The sequence below is a fragment of the Neophocaena asiaeorientalis genome, unplaced genomic scaffold, assembly GCF_003031525.2.
Source record: "Neophocaena asiaeorientalis asiaeorientalis breed wild unplaced genomic scaffold, Neophocaena_asiaeorientalis_V1.1 scaffold9, whole genome shotgun sequence".
In the NCBI taxonomy this organism is placed as follows: Eukaryota; Metazoa; Chordata; class Mammalia; order Artiodactyla; family Phocoenidae; genus Neophocaena; species Neophocaena asiaeorientalis.
Window position 1 is genome coordinate 196,537 of NW_020171825.1, and position 19,789 is coordinate 216,325.

General features: G+C 37.6%; 1 protein-coding gene across 1 annotated transcript in view; it reads left to right on the top strand.

Annotated features, from left to right (window-relative positions):
- Positions 1 to 19,789, top strand: part of NALCN (sodium leak channel, non-selective) — a 273,387-nt gene that overhangs the window by 133,927 nt on the left and 119,671 nt on the right. The gene's annotated exons all lie outside the window — the stretch shown is intronic.

Below are 19,789 nucleotides of genomic sequence, written 5' to 3' on the forward strand. Positions count from 1 at the left end.
TTAACCTGAATTGATTTTTGTGGCTGCTGTAATAAGATAGGGAACAATCTTATTTCTGTTTGTCTAACCTATTGTCACAGTACCATTTATTGACTGGTCTATCCATTCCCCACAGTTCTGTGGTGCCAGCTGTGTCATCATACAATTCCACATGTGTGTGCCCAAGTCAAGTCACACATGCTCCCTTTTCATCTCCTTTTGCCATTGAATTTTTTTCTGGTCAGCCTCCAGTGAAGCCCAGTAAATATCCAGCTTAGCAATCTCCACCTTTCAAGGGTCCATGACTTTGCCCCTTGTGTGACGTGACATTAAAAACCAAAGTCTAGCAGAGCTCATAAATCCCCTAGGGAAGGTGCCTTTTCTTGACTCAAGCTGCCCATTAGTTTTTGGTCCTGGAGTTTCCATTATATTCCTGGATCTTAACTAGGCCTTTTAAAGGATGTCTCTTTCATGTTGTCCAGAATTTCCTACGGTTTTTTTTTGTTTGTTTGTTTGTTTTTTTGCGGTATGCGGGCCTCTCACTGTTGCGGCCTCTCCCGTTGCGGAGCACGGGCTCTGGACGCACAGGCTCAGCAGCCATGGCTCACAGGCCCAGCCGCTCCGCGGCATGTGGGATCCTCCTGGACCGGGGCTCGAACCCATGTCCCCTGCATCGGCAGGCGGACTCTCAACCAGGGAAGCCCCTCCTATGGTTTTTAAATCATTTTTTCTCATGTACGATCAGACACTGAGGTTCTAAGTTTTTGAGGCAAAAAAGAAAACCACTCTGTTGACTATCTTTCAGATAGATAGCTTTATTTTTTTTTCTATAGGCACAACCCAAGGCCAGGCATCCTAGCGTCTGCTTTCCCCATCTGCAGCCTCACATCTCTCTGCATTTGTTTGCATTACAGATATTATCTCCACTTTGATTCTTTTTTTAATTGAGATTTTATTTTTATTTATTTATTTAAATTTTATTTTTTGGCCACGCTGCACAGCACGTGAGATCTTAGATCCCTGACCAAGGATCGAACCCGCACCCCCTGCATTGGAAGCGCAGAGTCTTAACCACTGGACCACCAGAGAAGTCCCTCCACTTTTATTCTTATATCCTCATGTGTATACATCTCTTTGTATTTGCTTGCATTACAGATATTACCTCCACTTTGTTTCTTATATCCTAATGTTTATACTCCCCTCATCTGCTACACCCCCGGAAGTTTTCCACAAATACTGCATATTTCCATTCACAGTGAAGACTAAATAGATTGTGTGCCTATTTTGTTGTTGTTTATAATTCAGACAGCATTCTCCATGTGATGGAGCTATGCGATGGCCACACATGAACCAACGTACTTTCACTTACAGCAGAGTTGAGCACATAAGGACGAACTCAACTTATCCCCTAGTAGAAACATAAGAAAGAGCTCAAGCCAGAAAGTGAAATGTGCTCCAATAGATGTAGTCAGTTGTAAAGTAATATCAAAGATATCCTGGAGTGTATTTTAAAATTTCCAGGAACCTATTATGTGCTATGTATTGTGCTTCCAACTATCGTTTCATTTTAATAAGAGAGGAAGAGATTGCTTCCAGGGAAGGAAGTCTGCAGAGCTTTATGAAGAGTTGTCGTCAGGGGTAAATATGATTCCCCAGGAAGATTTGGGTAATGGCATTAAATGAGAGTGTTCTATGTAAGGAAAACCGAGTGAGTAAATCAGAGACATGGAGAATCACAGTGTGAAAGGAACTGCAGTGTCGGGCTGGAGCCTGACCATTGGGTGTCTTCCGAGGTTGCGATTGTGACACGGGGGAGCCATTGAAGATTTTTACTTTCTTTGTTATTTTTCCTGGAGAATAGTGGAAGAGCTATTTTGACGAAGTTTACACTGAAAAAAATGTTATTTCTCTAAGGAGGTTTTTCATTGCACAAAACTCACCTTTATTGACCAAAGACAAAAATTTACGATCAGTTGCAGAACTTCTGGCATCCTCAGGACAGTAGGGGAGGTGATTTTTTATTTTGTCTGTGTGACCACTATTGTGTCAAATCTTCCACAGTCTCATAAAGTCAGTCCCATCTGAGGCTTTAAGCCAAATTGTCATCCGTGCCTGGACATGACCCTGCAATAGAATCTAGCAATTCGGTTTAAATTTGAAAGTAATGCAATATATAGCTTAATGTAACCACTTCCCTCATAAAACCTGAAAAATTAACTCTTTCCTTTCTGCTATAGCATCTGAGGTTCTTTGGCTTCTATTTGAATTTATATTTGTGGTGACTCATCAGTGGCATAGTGATAAAATACTATCCTGTGCTCTTCCTCTTGGAGGATGATTTGAACGCAGCATGAATCACACAGAAATGGCCATATCTTTTCCTGTGGCTGTGTGTTGATATCATTTACCACTGAACTTCAGTATTCAAGGAATTATGCATACATTTCTTGAATAAAGCATCCTTCTATTCCTACCCCTGATCCCAGAAGCATATTCTTTGGGGGAGAACCTTTTTTTGCACCTTGTCATATTTTGGTAGTTTTCTACCAGTCATCTTGCAACTGAAAGTGGGGTCCGGCTGTTTGCAGCTCAGAAGCCATTAAAGAGGCCAGGTTGGTGGAAAGGAAAGTTCACTTTATTTCGGATGCTGGCAACGGGAGGTGAAGGCGGACTCCTGTGCAAAGGCAGACTCCCCTGACTGACAATCAGGGGGCAAGAATTTTTATAGGCGGAGGGAGGGGCTACATGCAGAAACAGCACAGTCAGCTCTGACCGTCATCTTGACATTGGTCATCGGTGCTCTGACCAGTGTCATCTTGATTGTTTTAGGTACAGTTAATCTTCAGTTCCAGGGTCGGTTTGTCCCCATTTCTTTGAGGCCTGTTCTCGGAATTGTGGCAGCTTATGTCATGGCTACAGCCTGGTCATCGTGTAGTTAACTTCTTCTACCTGGTGGCGGTTTCAGTCTCTATAAGACAGCTCACAGGATATGGCCCAGAATATTATCTGTAGCCCTTAAGGAGGAACTAAGTGTCCTTGACTATGCTTGATGACTAAACTATCATTATTTGGTCTCCTTGGGCTGTTTTCCTTTGTTTCTGCATTTTCTCACTTCTCTGATTAAACTTATTCTTTGGCTAAAGTTTTTCCACAAACAAAAGGCAGGCTGAGGACATGGGGGGCAAGGACAATAGGGTCCTGCTCCGTTTCAATCTTATTTGTAGTTTTCCAACTAGTAGTTACCATATTACATAAATATTATTTTAATAATCAGTCTACTCCATTGCACCAACTTCAAAAACCAGTAAGAGTTATTAATGAGGAATATGTGTGTGTCTCCTTCAGTTAAGATGAGTTTCTGTGAGCATATTTTCACTGATGAAAAGCTAACTATATTTTAAATACTTTGTTGAGTCTTGCTTACAAAAAAATACAATCTATAGTCAGACATTTCGACTAGTCTCTCGTGGTTACATATAATAAAAACAGAACAACAGTAAATATCTTAGAGGATTATTAGAAAGTTTAAAGGATATAGTATATTCAGACTAGTTAACATTGTGCTGACAATGTAACAGGGAATCAACAAGCAGTAGCAACTAGTGTTTTTCTTAAATAACGTGGAAATTCAGCTTCTTAGCATGAAACACTAAATTCCTAGCAATAATCACATAGCCCAACATAAAAGTATCCCTCAGTAAATCATTGGGCATTAACTGTACAGAAAGCATTCAGTTTTCTGTATTGCACTGAAAGTTTAAAAATCTACCCCCATTCTGGTTTTGACTATTCTTTTTACTCACCCTTTGCAACTTTCAACAAAAATGCAAAAAGTAAAAGATTATAAATAAGAGTACTGCTGGAATCTGAAATAGCTTATCATTCACTATTTCACATCTGGGACTAAATGCAGAACCATTTAATGACTGATGTATAGGTTCTTTCTTTCCCCACTGCCCACCCCTTGGGTACAACTGCCTCCCTCTACAGAGGATTCTCTCTAGCCTTCTCGAACATCTTCTCTATGAATCAATGTTAAAACCTTAATGTCTAGGAAACAAGACAGGATAAAAATATATGTGTGCATACGAGTGAGCATGCATGTAGCTGAGTACATGTGTGTGCAGATGGGGGCGGGGTGGGGTGTCGGGGTGAAGGGAGCTGTACTAGGCAAGTGGAAGTGGACGGGTTGCATCCTGTAATCTTACATTGTGCAATGCAAAAGGAGAAAAACAGTATAGGCAGTATAGGCAGGGACTAGATATAGAAAGAACCCTGGTAGCTAGTTCATTCTTAAGTCTGTAGTATTGTTTTTGTTGTTATTTTAGTTTTCCATGTGCCATTAATTCAATTCAGAATCTCAGGAATAAGGCAGTGAGCAAAGGTCAAAAATCTCACCTCAATCCAACAGAAATGTACTGGATACATTTCTGAAAGAAAAATAGAAATTTGACAATAAAGCATGCATAGTTATATGAATGACCAAAAAGAGAATTCCACTAACAATGTAGGCAAATGTCACACTTCGTGTCTCTTTGGATAAGCCATGTCGTTTCAGGTTGATTGAAAAAAGGAAGTAAAACCAATTGGAGGATTATGGAAAGGTACAACAAAATAAAGGAAAGGGAATACTATCTTGGAGCGTGAGGAAGAATGCAATTTTCTGCATTATTCAACTAAATAAATAATAATAGACTTAAATTGCAGGCAATTGAGCAATACACGGAAAGAAATGTTTATTCTATTTTGCCTTAATCCAAATAGGCTATAATGTATCCAACAAGAATTATACCTAGGTCCAATAAATTTAAGCAGAATTTAAAAGAATTAATCTAAAGGGAAAACAAAATCAAAATTACAGTGGAAGCAAAAACAAACCCTAAAGTTCATCATGAGGATGTCCATGTTTCCTAGAGCAAATATACACCGAAATAGATTAAACAATGATTATCAGGTAAAAACAAACTAGTTTCTAGAGAAGCGTAATTATCTCTGATTAAGTCTAGAGAAACGTTTCCCCAGAGGTCATTATTATTAATAGTAATAATTACTGGATTTAAGTATTTTTTACCTGTGAGGTCCCTATAGCAAGAACTTTTCATAGATAGACATTTATAGAAAGAAAGAGATACACATACATACATAGATATCTACATATGTGTAATGGAATCCCCAAAACTACCCTGTTAAGGAAGTATTTTCCCCACATTATAGATGCTATTAAAAAAAAAAGCAGTGAGAACCAACAAGAAACTGTATATGGCTACAATAATTAAAAGAGTATGATTTAGGGTTAACATACAGATGAATGGGCAAACATATATATCCATTAAAAAAACATACGACAAAGAAAGGATCACAATGAATGATTAAAAAACTAATTATTAGTAGTAATGTTGGGGATACCAAAGCCCTCTCATACTATGTACCAAAATAACTCCCTGGTAAATTAGAGCCAAGGATATTTAAAGTGTAAAAATGTAGAAAGCAAAGAAAATACCATCTTTCATCTTAGATGGTCAGGGACTTTTTAGGCCTAGAAGAAGGATACATTTGAATTTTCAAACAAGTCAAAAATAATCACCATAGGTAGTTTTTAAAAACAAAGGAAAATGTGACGGTACAACCATAATTTGTAATACATATTAGTAAGAACATGTCAAATGGACAAGGTTTGTTCGTTATTTTGGTTTTTGGTTAATGATAATGCTCATTGCCAACAGAAAAGCCTCTCACACATTGCAGTTTGTGTAACTTTTCTGAGAATCAGTTTTTCATTATGTATCAAGACACTAAAAAGCATTTTTACTCTTTGATCTAGTAACTGCATTTCTATAAGTCTTCCCCAAGAAAATATCCACAGTGCACACAAAGATCGATCTTCAAAGAAATTGCTCTTTGTACCATTATTTATCAGTGTGAAAATTTTAAAACAACTTGAATGCCCAATCATAATAGAATGTCTAAGTAAACTTTGAATATGGTGGCATATTATACAGTTATCAAAACTGTATTTTTACAGAATGTTTAATGAGGTTAGTCATGAGTGACATAAGTGGTGATGACCAAAAATCAAGCAAAGAACCCTAAAACAACACTGTATTTGCAGCTGGATTCAGTTTTGTTTCCAGTACATGTATATCCCTAGGGAAAAACAAACTGGTAGAATTTTCAAATTCTACAACAAATTCTAAAAAATATATACAACCTCGTTTGAATTATAAGTAACTTATTTTATTCTTTATGCCTTTTTGTACTTCCAAATTTTGTACAATGAATGGCTTCTTGGTTTAGAAAAATGGAGATAGGTAGGTAAGTTGGTAGACAGATAGGTATAAAAGCTTAATTTATAATTAAACATCAGTAAGAAAAATAATTATCTCATTTTTTAAAATAACAAGAACATTAGCTGGTAAAATTTTAAATGAAGGAAAGTATACATATAACAGGGATATGCAAATTGTATAAGACTAATTTCAGTTGTATAATAAGACAAATTTTAGTTTATGACTTATAAAATCAACTTTATTAAATTCAAGTCATTTCAATTAAATATTTATTGGTAAACAACTATCAACTTTATTTTCAAGGTGTTAGAGTACTAAATAAGCACTATCAAGATAGAAGCAAGGTTTTGAAATGTATGTTTGCAATAGAAAAGAGCAGACAGTATAATTGGCAGTGAAGCTTCTTATTTGTGAACTTAGATTGAAGAGGAATAAGAAATCAAAGCCCATTAAAAGAGAGCAAAAAATAGGCAAACCATTTCCAAAGTGTGGGGTTTTTTAGTATGCAAAAATATAAGCATTTCCTGACTGATGCTGCTTTCTGTTTGAAGCCAAATAGGAAAACCTTGTTCTTGGGCATAGTTCTACAAGTGGATAGTAAAAAAACACTGGGAAATTTCCTGTGTAGACTGGTGGTATTTTAGTTACAAACGTTTTCTGAATAAATCCTCAGTTTTATTTCACAATAAGACATACATCTGTGTTCTTAGGAGCACTGTCTCTTTTGTATATGTTACTAAATCTCTGTTGCACCCAAAGTTAAATATTAACTTTCATCTGTAATTTTATAGCACATATTTGCCAGTGAAATGCATCATTTACATTATGAAAATTTAATATGACTGACATTAGCAAAATCGCTAATTAAGAAATTAGGGCATAAATACGTCAAGAAACTTGACAGTCTGTTCTATGAGGAAAATTAATTCAGAAGTCTCTTATTTGCATAAATCTCCAGGTCTCATTTTCACAGCTGTTTGTTCTGTCAGCTAGATGGTTGCATTTCAAAATTATTTTAACATAATCGGTGGGAAGTATACCTTGCAACTAAAAATATCATGCTCTGCAAGAAAGATTGTTAGGGGGAAAATACAAGTTCATTCAGTTTATCTCAATCTTTTTTCCTTAAGATAAGTGTTTCTAATATAGGAACTTTAACGTTTAAGTCTTAAATTATTAAAATATTTTTATTATTAAAAGACAGTTTGTAATTTTAGATTCTCATGAAATTGAAAAGGTTGTGTCTTTTTCATTTGGAAAAATGGTAACAAGTGAAGCTTATTTTAGCAAAGCATAAAAAATACTGGAGATATGTAATTTTTATTAACCAGTTGAGCATAATAACAGAGTTTCAGATATGTACTTAGTACCGTGCTAGACAAAGGAGATAACAATTTTAAATATGATTTAGACTAGAGCATTGTTTGTTTTAGTAATTTAGATAAGGAAAGGAGATCAGCAATTACTAGATCTTAAGATGTCTTGTTACCTGTAATATCTAAAAGGACAGCAGGAATTTGAAATCAACAGATTCCAGCCTAGAGACCCAGAAACATCGCTTGCTACCTGCCAACCTGGATCAGTCATTTTAAGGCTTCTGTATTTCAGTTACCCATCTGCAAAATGTACAGTAACTAACACAAGATTATTGCTGAAATTACTCTAAATAATGGACATGAACTGCTTTGGGGGCTGCAAAGCACTGTATAAATGCTAGTCATGGCTCAGTGTCTCTTCTCATGTTCTTAAATCTTACCCTGAAAGAATCCTAGGAGACTGTACAAATCTATGGTTTGGTCTACATGGTCATTTATGGTGTTATATGTAGAAGTTAACCCAAGCACGGCCGTGTATAAGAAAAGAGATGATCAGATATACCTACATTCACTTTCATAACTAGAAAAAGATTCACTAGGTTTTGCAAATGAGCTTCTGCCATCTTTCCTTTTACTCTTGAAATTATATTTAAGTGTAGACTCTACTTAAAGTAATTTGCTGCTGGAATAGGCATAACATTTTGATTTCTGCTTTGCTTCTAATTACATTCAAGCTCATTTTGACATTTAAGGCCAATTACATTAGTCTAGATTCAGCAAGACTTTTCCATAGTAGTCTAAAATTTGACCAGTAAACAAGCTTTTCTCCCCTCTCTCTCTTTTTACTCATTTAAATGGAATGCTTGGCAACAAGCATATTTTAGGAATTAAAAAAGCAAAATAAATAATGTGGGTTCATTTTGAAAAAAAAATAAAAGCAAAGAACTGCTCGGTCTTTCTTGCCAACATAAAAGGCAGTCACAGAATTAATTGAAACCACCAGTTTCAACTTTATTTCTTTCTAAATCACAAGGAATAAGGCACAGTCATTTTACAGAGAAATTAATATTTTAATGTTTCACTTCTGTTAACAACAAGGGTAGTTGATTTCAACAGATCTCAAATTTCAAAAGAGCTCGTATATGGAGGGAGAGAGCCAAAAACTTTGTCACATAGAAGTCACTAGTAACTAAACTCTTCAGAACTCTCCAGGCCCTACAACAAGTTTCAGTCAGTCTTCCATTGCGTTTTAAGATTCCAGTATATGTGATGGCTTAGAGCACATACAGCTCGTGTTTTATTTAGCCCCTACTTTCAGTCCACTTGCTAACACCACGATTTTTACTGTTTATTCAATAAATTCTCTTATCCTTGACAGCACTCACTAAAAATCAATTTATAGTATCAGTATCAAAACATTTAGTGTAACCTTATTCTATAGTTTTTATAGTGAAAGTATAGTCGAGGAAAATAGACCAGATAGTATATTGTTTAAAAACTAAGTTTTCCAATTGACTACCAGTACCAATTGAGAGCACAGAACAGTAGACACCTACAGCTAGAAGATATCTTAGGAATCACTTAGTTCAAAGATGAAATAAAATGATGCCATAAAAAGCACTGTCACACTTTCATGTATCTAAAGGAAATATCTTCTTAAAAATATAATTTATCATATATTATTTTGAGCTTTACAAAAATGAAATCACACTGTATATGATGTAAAAACTTCAAGTCGTAAGAACTATACAAGAATTCTGAACTTTTAACTAGTGTAATTGAAGTTGTTTTTCCTTGGGACAGATTTTTAAATCACTATTTAAAATATTATTTGGGAATTCCCTGGTAGTCCAGTGGTTAGGGCTCCACGCTTCCACTACAGGGGGCACGGGTTCTATTCCTGGTCAGGGAACTAGATCCCACAAGCCACACAGTGCAGCCAAGAAAACAAACAAAAAACCAACTATTATCTGTATAGCCCTTTAATGTTTATAATAAAGTATTCACACACGCTTTATTTTGATTCTTAAAGCAGTTTTCAGAGAGTGATAATGTGATGGCACATTTGAGGATTGGTGTCAGGCTGGCCGCATGCTTTACCCAGAGCCGCTAAGCCAGTCAGCGATTTAACCCCAAACTCAGACCCTGTGACAGCAGAGATGAACACTTGGTTCTTTACGTCCCTGCCCTACAGCTCACAGAGGGCCAGGGTGTTTATCGTCAGCTCACTCAACCTCTATCTTAAACTGCTCTCCTTTGGCTCTGCTTTCTGAGAAGGGCATCTCTTGAGAGTGAAGGCAGAGATGCAGTGGGTGAGGTTAGATCAGATGAGAAGTTTTGAAAAGCTCATGGCTGAGGTTTGCTGGGCAGTGTTGAGGTGTCTTTGGAGGCCAGGGTGGAAGGGAGCCCGTCTCCATATGGAACCAGTGGAGGGGCTGGAGAGGTGCAGACATGAAGAGTTAGATTCACCTAGGAGTTGGCATGTTTCCTGAGAGTTTGCCAAAAGAGGAAGATGGAGTTTGGAGAACTGAGAAGAGTGTATTTGAATTGATAGGCCATGAAATTCCATCTAAACCAGGCAGGGAGAAATTTGAAGTAAAGAAATGGCTATTGCCAATGGATTTAACATTACAGCACTATGGTTTTACTCCAGATTTCAAATCCACAATATTTGTATTTATGGACACCTTAGTTTAGCCACGGTAAGTGGTGACTCTTAGAGCTTTTATTTACTGTAGGTTTTTAAATGCATGTAATGTCATTTTTATTGGTTTTTCCCAACCCCTAATTCTCCGTAAGACCTTGATCTTGTTGGTCATGATTTTGCCAACCAGTGTACTTTTTAGAAATTTAACTCCAACATTAGGTAGGTCCAAAATTTGCTATGTTATTGATGTCATTTTAAATATTGTTAGAACTTTGAATAGTTGAATAAGTTTTAAATGAAACTATACAGCGAAATACTAAAGGATTGTGAGATCAGTGGGTTTTTCAGAAGATAAAACTCCTCTATGTTTTATTCCTATTTGAATGGGAAAAAAAGAAGCAAGGAGATTGAGTAGGTGAATAATTAAGGCAGTTAAAACTGAAGGAGGTGTCACTTTTGTACTCAGTGAATACCATCAAGGCAAATCTTCTGTTTTACAGCTGACTGGTAGTAAGACACAGCAGGGACACCCTCAGTAAAAAGGTTGAGCTACTATATAAGTTATCAAATGCATTTCATTTTGAAGGCAAATCTTTTATAGTGAAAGAGTTCTGGAAACCAGCTAAAGATAGGTAAGATAGACGCAAATTATATTGTAAAATGAAAGTCGTATGTCAATGACCTGAGTTGTATTCTTCACCACATTTAAAAAATTTTAATGTCTATATTTTTAAAGTAAATACATGTTTCACATGTGTTTTAATACACAGTAAAAAACATACATTAAGTATAAGGTAATTTTTATGTCCACCAAAAACCCATACACGAATGTTCGTAGGAGCATTCTTTATAATAGCCAAAAAGTGGAAACAACCCAAATATCCCTCAACTGATGAGTAGATAAAATGTGGTATATCCATCTAATGAAACATAATTTGGCAATAAAAGGGAACGGAGTGCTGATACAGACTACAGCATGGATGAACGCTGACCTCATATTATATGATTCCATTTATAGAACATGTTCACAGTAGACAGACCCATGGGGCCAGAAAGCGTATTATTGGTTGCTGAAGGCTGGAGGACGGAAGGATGGGGAGTGACTGCTATGGGTACATAGTTTTGGGGGATGATGAAAAAGTTCGTAGGTAGTAGTGATGTTGCACAACTGTGAAAAAACAAAACCACTAAATTGTCTACTTCAGAAGGTGAATTTTATGGTATATAAACCATACCTCAACAAAGCTGTTACTTTAAAAAGTTCAAAAAAAAGAATATTTACCCCCTTCCCTAGTTCCTCAGTCCTTCCCATTCCAGTCCTCAGAGTTCCAAGTTTATTGTATAGGCTTTCAAGCATTTTTATGCACACAAAACATATCTAGATATGTATATTACAAGTAGAACCATACTGCATATTCTGCTCTCTCTCTATTAACGAAAACCTAGATGTTTACTCACCTACTTTTTAAAATATGTAATTTCCTTAACCTAAATTGATATCCACACATACTAAAAACCAAAACATGCTTTGGGTCATCAAGTTATCAAAGAGCATCCATGATATATATTTTTTAAAGGCTAAGAACTACTTTACAAGGTCTAGACAAGAACTTTCAGCCTGTTATTTCAACATAGGAGAATACCCTTGCTTTGCTTTCACCTAACTCTAAGAAGATCTATCAGAAAGAGATTTGGCATCTGAAATGGGGCCTTGAGAGAGAGAGAAGGATGTCCTGTCATTGAGGAACCAGCCAACTCTATGGTGTGGGCCCTCGGCGGCCCTGGTGGAAGCATGGTCCCAAGGATGCTGTTCACCCCACCTGGGATCAATGTTTAAGGGGTGCTAACTGGAACAGAAGAGAAGCTGCAAAAATACTTGTTCTCCCCATTTTGAAGATCTTATTTTTATTCAAGTCTCCCAATCTCAGTTTATGGCAGGAAAGTACAGCACCAAAATGTAAGGCCACTAAGAGGGAAACTACAATATTAGATGCTTTGGTAGGAATATTAAGGAATATTGGGGATAAATGTGGAACTGAGACCTGAGCCAAGGGTGGCTTTAGCAGGGTTTCCTGGCAGATTGGACGTAGGATGTGAGGAAAGGAGAAGGACCAGAGAGATGTCTATGAGGTCATTGGCCTGAGTAACTTGACGAATGGATTTGTCATTTTCCAAGATGGGAAGAAGTGTAGGAGGAACAGGTTTAGGGAGCAGGGCATGAAGACTTTGATTTGGGACATCTAATGTTTGAGATCCCTGTTAGATAGACACCCAAGTGTAGATATGGAGTTGATTCTGGACGTAGGGCTGGATATACAGATGTGGGTGTCATCACTATGTAGACCGTATTTAAAGGGATTATAATGGATGAGATCAACCAGTTAGTGAGTGTTAAGAGACAAGAAAGAGATCTGAGGACCAAGCCCCGAGGCTCTGCAACATTTAGAGATTCAGAAATTGAGGAGAAACCAGCAAAAGATCCTGAGAAGGGCTGGTGGTGAGTTGAGTGGCCCTACAGTGAGGTGCTTAGACCCTTCAGTGATCCAAGACCTTGTTCTCTGCTCTTAGATGTGTTTTCTCCTGCGTCATCCCTGGAACAGCTCACTTCCTCACACTCTGGTCTTATGGCTTTCACCTTCTACCCTGGTTCACGCCCTTCCCTTTGCTCCCACATACCCAAGGAATACATCACACTATGATTAGAAAGAGGTACTCATCAGGCTAATGATTTTCAATACCTTCCTTCTCCATTCAGGGAGCATCACTGCAGTCTCTTTAGTCAGTGCATTTCTTTCCCACTTTACTTCTGTTCGTTCAGAGATGTTCCTTCCTTGGAATATCAATGTGCTTATAATTACAACTCTGACTTTGTCATGACCCCTTCTTGCGCCTACCAGACGCATAGCCAGTCTCCATTTATTCGTTGACCTCCAGGTCCTACTGCTAACAGTGTGATTTTTCACTGTAGCTTCCACTTGAAATTCGTTAGAGGTTTTTTTAAACATCTTTACTGGAGTATAATTGCTTTACAATGGTATGTTAGTTTCTGCTTCATAACAAAGTGAATCAGCTATATGTATACATATATCCCCATATCTCGTCCCTCTTGTGTCTCCCTCCCTCCCATCCTCCCTAGCCCACTCCTCTAGGTGGACACAAAGCACCGAGCTGATCTCCCTGTGCTATGCGGCTGCTTCCCATTAGCTATCTGTTTTACATTTGGTAGTGTATATAAGTCCATGCCACTCTTTCACGTTGTCCCAGCTTACCCTTCCCCCTCCCTGTGTCCTCAAGTCCATTCTCTATGTCTGCGTCTTTATTCCTATCCTGCCCCTATGTTGTTCAGAACCTTTTTTTTTTTTTAGATTCCATATATGTGTGTTAGCATATGTCATTTGTTTTTCTCTTTCTGACTTCCTTCACTCTGTATGACAGTCCATTAGAGATGCTTTTGATTGATTTTGTTCTACCCTGATGGGGCAGAGTTGTTTGTTCCAGATCACGTCCTATGCAGCTGGGCCATTCTCAGGTTAACTGCTCATCCCCGATTCAATTAGCTGCAGCCAGGCACCTGCAGCGTGAACAGAGCCTGACCTGCATAGGGGTGATTAATATGTGATTATGTCATTAGACACAGAAAAGAAAAAGCACTTGTAAATGCAGTCTTTACCCCTATTTACATCTGTAGGATTGGGCTTTGGGGGTAAAATAGCAAAAATCACAGACCTTCTGTCCCGAAAACCTACAGAAACAAATAAAACAATTAATTATCAGCCTGGAAAACATTATACCAGCAGTAACCACACAAAGAAAAGGCCACAATTTCATACCATTATCTTTGAATAGCAGCTAGTAGGAAAGATGGAGGGAGGAAGAGAGAGAGAGAGAATCAGAGGGAGAGGAAGAACACTCTAGGCTCATGCCTGAAGCCTGTTTTCCAGAAGTTGAGAAGAAATTACATTGGAAAAGCAAATCGTAAAATATGTTCTCATCTCCCTCAATTTGAGAGCCTCAGGCCGTGGGGATGTTCAGAGCCCTGGAAAAGACATCAAGAATCTCCCACAGGTGTAGATGTGATTGATGCACCCCATTTTACCAGAGGCAACATAAACTTGTAGGTTGCACCATTTTTATTTTCCCAGCTGGGAAGAAGGCTTGAGAGTGAAAGCAAAATGATCATAATTTCTGAAAACTAGGAATCTCCCATAATAAACAAAAATTCAGCATAGTGAAAGGATGAAGAGAAAATAAGAAAACAGAAACCAGGAGGGAACAGGAGCCCCAAGGAGAGCGTGATGGGAGAGACCCAGCTGTCCTCTCCTGGTACCCAGGGGACAAGACCAACAGAATCAACCCGTCTTTGCCCTCACCTGGAGTCAACGGAGGGCTAGTGATGCTGGAAGGAAGCCGGTGAATTAGAGGAAGTGAACACCTGTGACTGATGGGCTGGCAGCACTAAAGATTTCCAGAATCTACCCACAGTGGGGAAATTTCTGAAGCCCGATATTTCAAGCATAGCTGCCCATGGCCTCAGCTAATACTTCTCTCCCTGCAAACCCCTCTCCTCATACTGAGACAGCAAAACATAAAGAAGAAAATCTAGCTGACGAATTGAAACAGGACTCTGATAATGGGCATGAGATTCTGGGATCACTTTCTGACACTATATTAGAGGGAATAAAAGATCTAGATGAGAAAGTTAAAAATGAAGGCTTTGCATTTGCAGCAACATGGATGGACCTAGAGATTATCATACTAAGCAAAGTAAATAAGCGAAAACCAAATACCATATATCATTTGTATGTGGACTCTAAGGCAGACATAGAGAACAGATGTGTGGACACAGTGGGGGAAAGGGAGGGTGGGATGAATTGGGAGATTAGGCTTGACAGAAATACACTACCATGTGTAAAATAGATAGCTAGTGGAAACCTGCTGTATAGCGCAGGGAGATCAGCCTGGTGGTCTGTGATGGCCTGGTTGGGTGGGATGGTGGCGGAGGGGAGGGAGGTCCAAGAGGGAGGGGATGTGTATATGTGTATGGCTGATTCACTTTGCTGGGCGGCAGAAACTAACACAACATTGTAAAGCAATTATACGCCAATTAAAGATTAATTAATTAAAATACAACACGAATATAATCTATGAAACAAAAACAGACTCACAAATACAGAGAACAAACTTGTGGTTGCCAAGAGGGAGAGGGGTAAGGGAGGGATGGATTGGGAGTTCAGGATTAGCAGATGTAAACTATTATATATAGAATGGGTAAACAACAAGGTCCTACTGTAGAGCACAGGGAACTGTATTACATGCAGCAGAAATTAAACGCAACATTGTAAATCAACCATACGTCAATAAAATTTAAAAAAAAGACTGACAATTGTGGAGCAGGTCTAGAAGGTAGTCAGTCCAAATTGAAACAGCAGTAAGAGGACTCCAAGGAAAATGTCTTGAGAGTGAGAATCAGATGGTTTCTGGGTAATTGAATGCTCCAAGAAGAACATGTGTAGGAGAGGAAAAGTGGAATTTATTCCAAACAATAAGTAAAATGTGTGATAATCTGGAAGCTATTTAAGGTAGAAGGAGGAAAGCATATATTTCTTTTCCCGAGGAAGCAGGGAAAAAAACAATCAGAAACTCTCAACCAAAACAAAACTAAACTAAAAATTGTGTAAGAACACTGTGATTCAAATAAATGAAACTGGGCCAGATTCTGAGAAATTAGGGGCAAGTAAGAAAACGGCCTCCACTTAACCTTGAACATTTACCTTCTAGTACCAAACATATCATAATATTGAGGCCTGAAGGAGGAAGTATTATCCTAGAACATTACCAGGATAGCAGTATTACATAGCAATATTTTCATAGTCAATGTATCAACTATCAATCTATTGATTATCAATGTACTGACAAGCATGGAAGACCCAATAATGACTAAAAAACAAAATGTAAATATTGTTGAACAGAAGTCACTGTCTAAGGTAGATAAATCAAGAAATACTGAATGGGGATGTGGGTAGCACCACCAGAAGTAAAAACAAAAGTGGTTAAAGGCAGTGGCTTCTGGGAAGTGGGACTGAGATACTGAAGCATATGGCCATTGCTTATTATCTGTTAAGAAACTCATCATCAGGCTTCTTTACTGTGTAACTTTTTTTTTTTTTTTTTGTGGTACGCGGGCTTCTCACTGCCGTGGCCTCTCCCGTTGCAGAGCACAGGCTCTGGACGCGCAGGCTCAGCGGCCGTGGCTCACGGGCTCAGCCGCTCCGCGGCATGTGGGATCTTCCCGGACCGGGGCATGAACCCGTGTCCCCTGCATCGGCAGGCGGACTCTCAACCACTGCGCCACCAGGGAAGCCCTATGTAACATTTTTAATCATATGGTATCACCTTGATTAAATTTTTGAAAAGTAATATTAAGAATGAGCTTAACAAGAAATGGACAGAAACTATATAAACTGAAACCTTTGTCCAGAATCTTGAGTAAAGACTTGATAAATGGATAAGTGGAAAGACTTGCCTTTCTTTGAGACTGGAAGATAATATCAATTTTTCTTAGATTCGTGTGATTCCAGTGAATAAAACAAGAGGATATTTTGGGGCAATTAACATATAAAAATAAAAGAATTCTGAAAACAAAAGCTTAAGGAGGAGGGGCTAGTAACTCTACCACTTATTAAAATGTACAAAGATTAGGCAATTTGGAGATGAAATAAATAGATGGAAAAGAATAGAAAGTTTAGAAATAGAATTGAAAGTATATGAGTATTCAATGTATGATACCAGGGATTTTTCAAATTAGTGAAGAAAAGACAGATTTTTAAAATTATATTGAGCTTAATCAACTGATCACCTATTGAAAAGAAAAATAAGATTGATTTCTGTCTTATTTCTTATACCAAAATAAATTCCATATTTAAACTGATTTAAACAGTGATTTCTGGTTCAAATGTTAAGCATAATAAAATAAGGAAACTTATAGGTACATTTATATCTAATCTTGCAGTGAGAGAAGTCTTTTTAAGCAAAATATAAACACCTTAAATAAAAGGAATGGCAAATTAAACCACATAGAAATTTAAAATTTATTTTTGTAAAAAAGTACTGTTAAAAGATAGGGAAAAATATATGGCAGATATAAGATTAATTTTCTTAATTTATAAAGAGCTGGCTGAAATCAATATGGGGAAAGTAAAGGTCAACAGGATAGGAAATGGCATAACACATGAACAGGGAGCTTGGAGAAAAGAAACAACTTCCTCCAGGCCTTTGTTCATGACCCCCTTCTCCACCATTTAAATTCTACTCGTCTTCCTCATGAAAGTCAGTTGCTATCATTTTCTACAAACTATTCTTGACTCACCCAAGAGGAATATATCTGTCCTTCCAACTTGCTTCTTATAGCTTTGCCATATTTCTCTTAATGCGCCGTATTTTTCGTTCTTCCATTTCTTAGAGTTGGTCATGTTCATCTTTTTCTTCCACTCCTATTATAAATTTCTTAAGAAGCCATGTCTTCCTCATCTCAGTCCCCAACACATCAGGTCTTCAGGAACCACTGATAATCCATGTCCAAATAAATAATGTAAACAGGTTCTTCAAGGAACGCGGATCCTGAAGACAATATAAGTCAGTAAGTGTATTTGATTCACATCTCAAACAGACTGTCACTGGGATTTAAATTTCCAGATAAAATCTCAACAAAACTGATAAAGTACCCCTCGTGCAGGACACAACTTATTTTTCAGCCTGTAATAGAAGAAGTATTTCATGGCCCTACCTTTCACTGGTTTATTCGTGTAAGTGACTATAAACACCAATCACGTTGTAACAGAAAGCTTTGCTCTCAGATATAATTCACAGCATCTCATAGTATGTATGCACTTTCAGGGGGCTGAGCTGGGCAGAAGTGAGACGTTTTTTCTTTTGAAACTCTGGAAAGAGTAGAGGATAACCCGATGTTCTTGGTCACATTGCTTATCTCACAGCAACAGGTTATAAACCCCTAGCTTCCTGTTCCCAAGCATTTACTGGATGCATAATAGCTGAGTATTCGTGAAAGCTAATGCCGTAGATGAAAACACATTAAGTTGGTTTCTGCCCAAGGCAGCGGAAAGGTACACCTGAATTTTTGGCCTCTAGGTACCAAGAATAAATCTGTTGGACTTAATCACAAGCTTTCCTGTCACTTTTGGGGAAAGAAAGCCATGTCCAGAAAAATTCCTTTTTTTTTCAAAACAGGATGTTTTTCAAAACATCCTGGTAGGTATTTTGACTCTTCCCCCTTTTACTGTAGAGTCTCTTGGATGTCCACACACTTTCACGCTGGTGACAGCTCTGTTGAAGAAGATCTGATATTTTTATGTGAATCATCTTTGGAACTTGTGTTGCTTGCATTCAGATATAATAAATATTCAATAGAAAAAAAACACGGGGAAAAATAATTGCCCTCAGTGATAGGTTCTGGCATACTTATGAGGTTAAACGATGTGTTGAAAAATTCTCTGAAGCATTTTTAGGATGAGTTAAAGCTAGTGTTCTCTTTGGCACCCTGTCGAGGAAAGTATTATACTGTCCTTGTTGATGCCGTGTTCAAGTATCAGTAACAATATACTTCATACTTTCATTAATGAAACACTTTGTAGGATGATGATATTATAGAAAAATGAACTCAAGGAGAGGTTAAGTGTTTCACACATGGACAAAGGGTAAGAGAAAAAACTTATCTCCTAGTTCAAGATTCATTTAACAATGCATTGTTCCTTTGTTCAAACAGGCCTATTATGTGCTGAGCATTGAACATCGCACTTGTAAAAAGAAGTTAATTTACTTATCCCTAGTAAAGAAAACTGCTAAGAGAGCTTACTGCGCAGTGAGGCCTGGGAAGTAGTAGATTCCAGACTTCACTGAACACAGGAAGCAATACTTGGAAAAGTACTTGCTTTGGAATCATAATGCCTGGTGCTACTTCTGTTAGTGCCACAAATTAATAGAGTGACTTTGGGATAATCATCCATCTTTAAGCCTCTTTTTCCTTATCTTCAAAAAGAATGGGTCAGGGTAGGTTATCTTTAGGATCCATTTTGCCTCTAAGATACTATCAGTGTAACAGAGCTTTTATCTTGGGCTCAGTCCATCTTTGTATTAGCCTGGACCTTATTTCTTGGAATCCCAATACCTGAGAATTCAATTTATGTCTTCCATTTTACTAAAGTCTGTAAAGATTTTTTTAGAGTCACTAGATTCCAGTTGTCAACTTTCCCCAACATCATCATAGGTTCTCATTAAGAAACATTTATTGACCACTGATGTGTACAAGATACATGAGTCAATGATGGATATATATATTTAATGAGAAAAACATGTAAGAATGAAACAAACCAAAGATCTTTGCAGAGAGAGAATGAGTCTTTTAGCTAGGCTGGCTTTTGTTGGAATGCTCTAGTTTTAATTATTTTATTTTATTTTTGATCTTGGGGTTTCTTCCATGGTCTTGACTCTGTCTTGAAAATTTTTTTAAAAAATCATGAAAAATGTGATCATCTTTATTAAGTTGC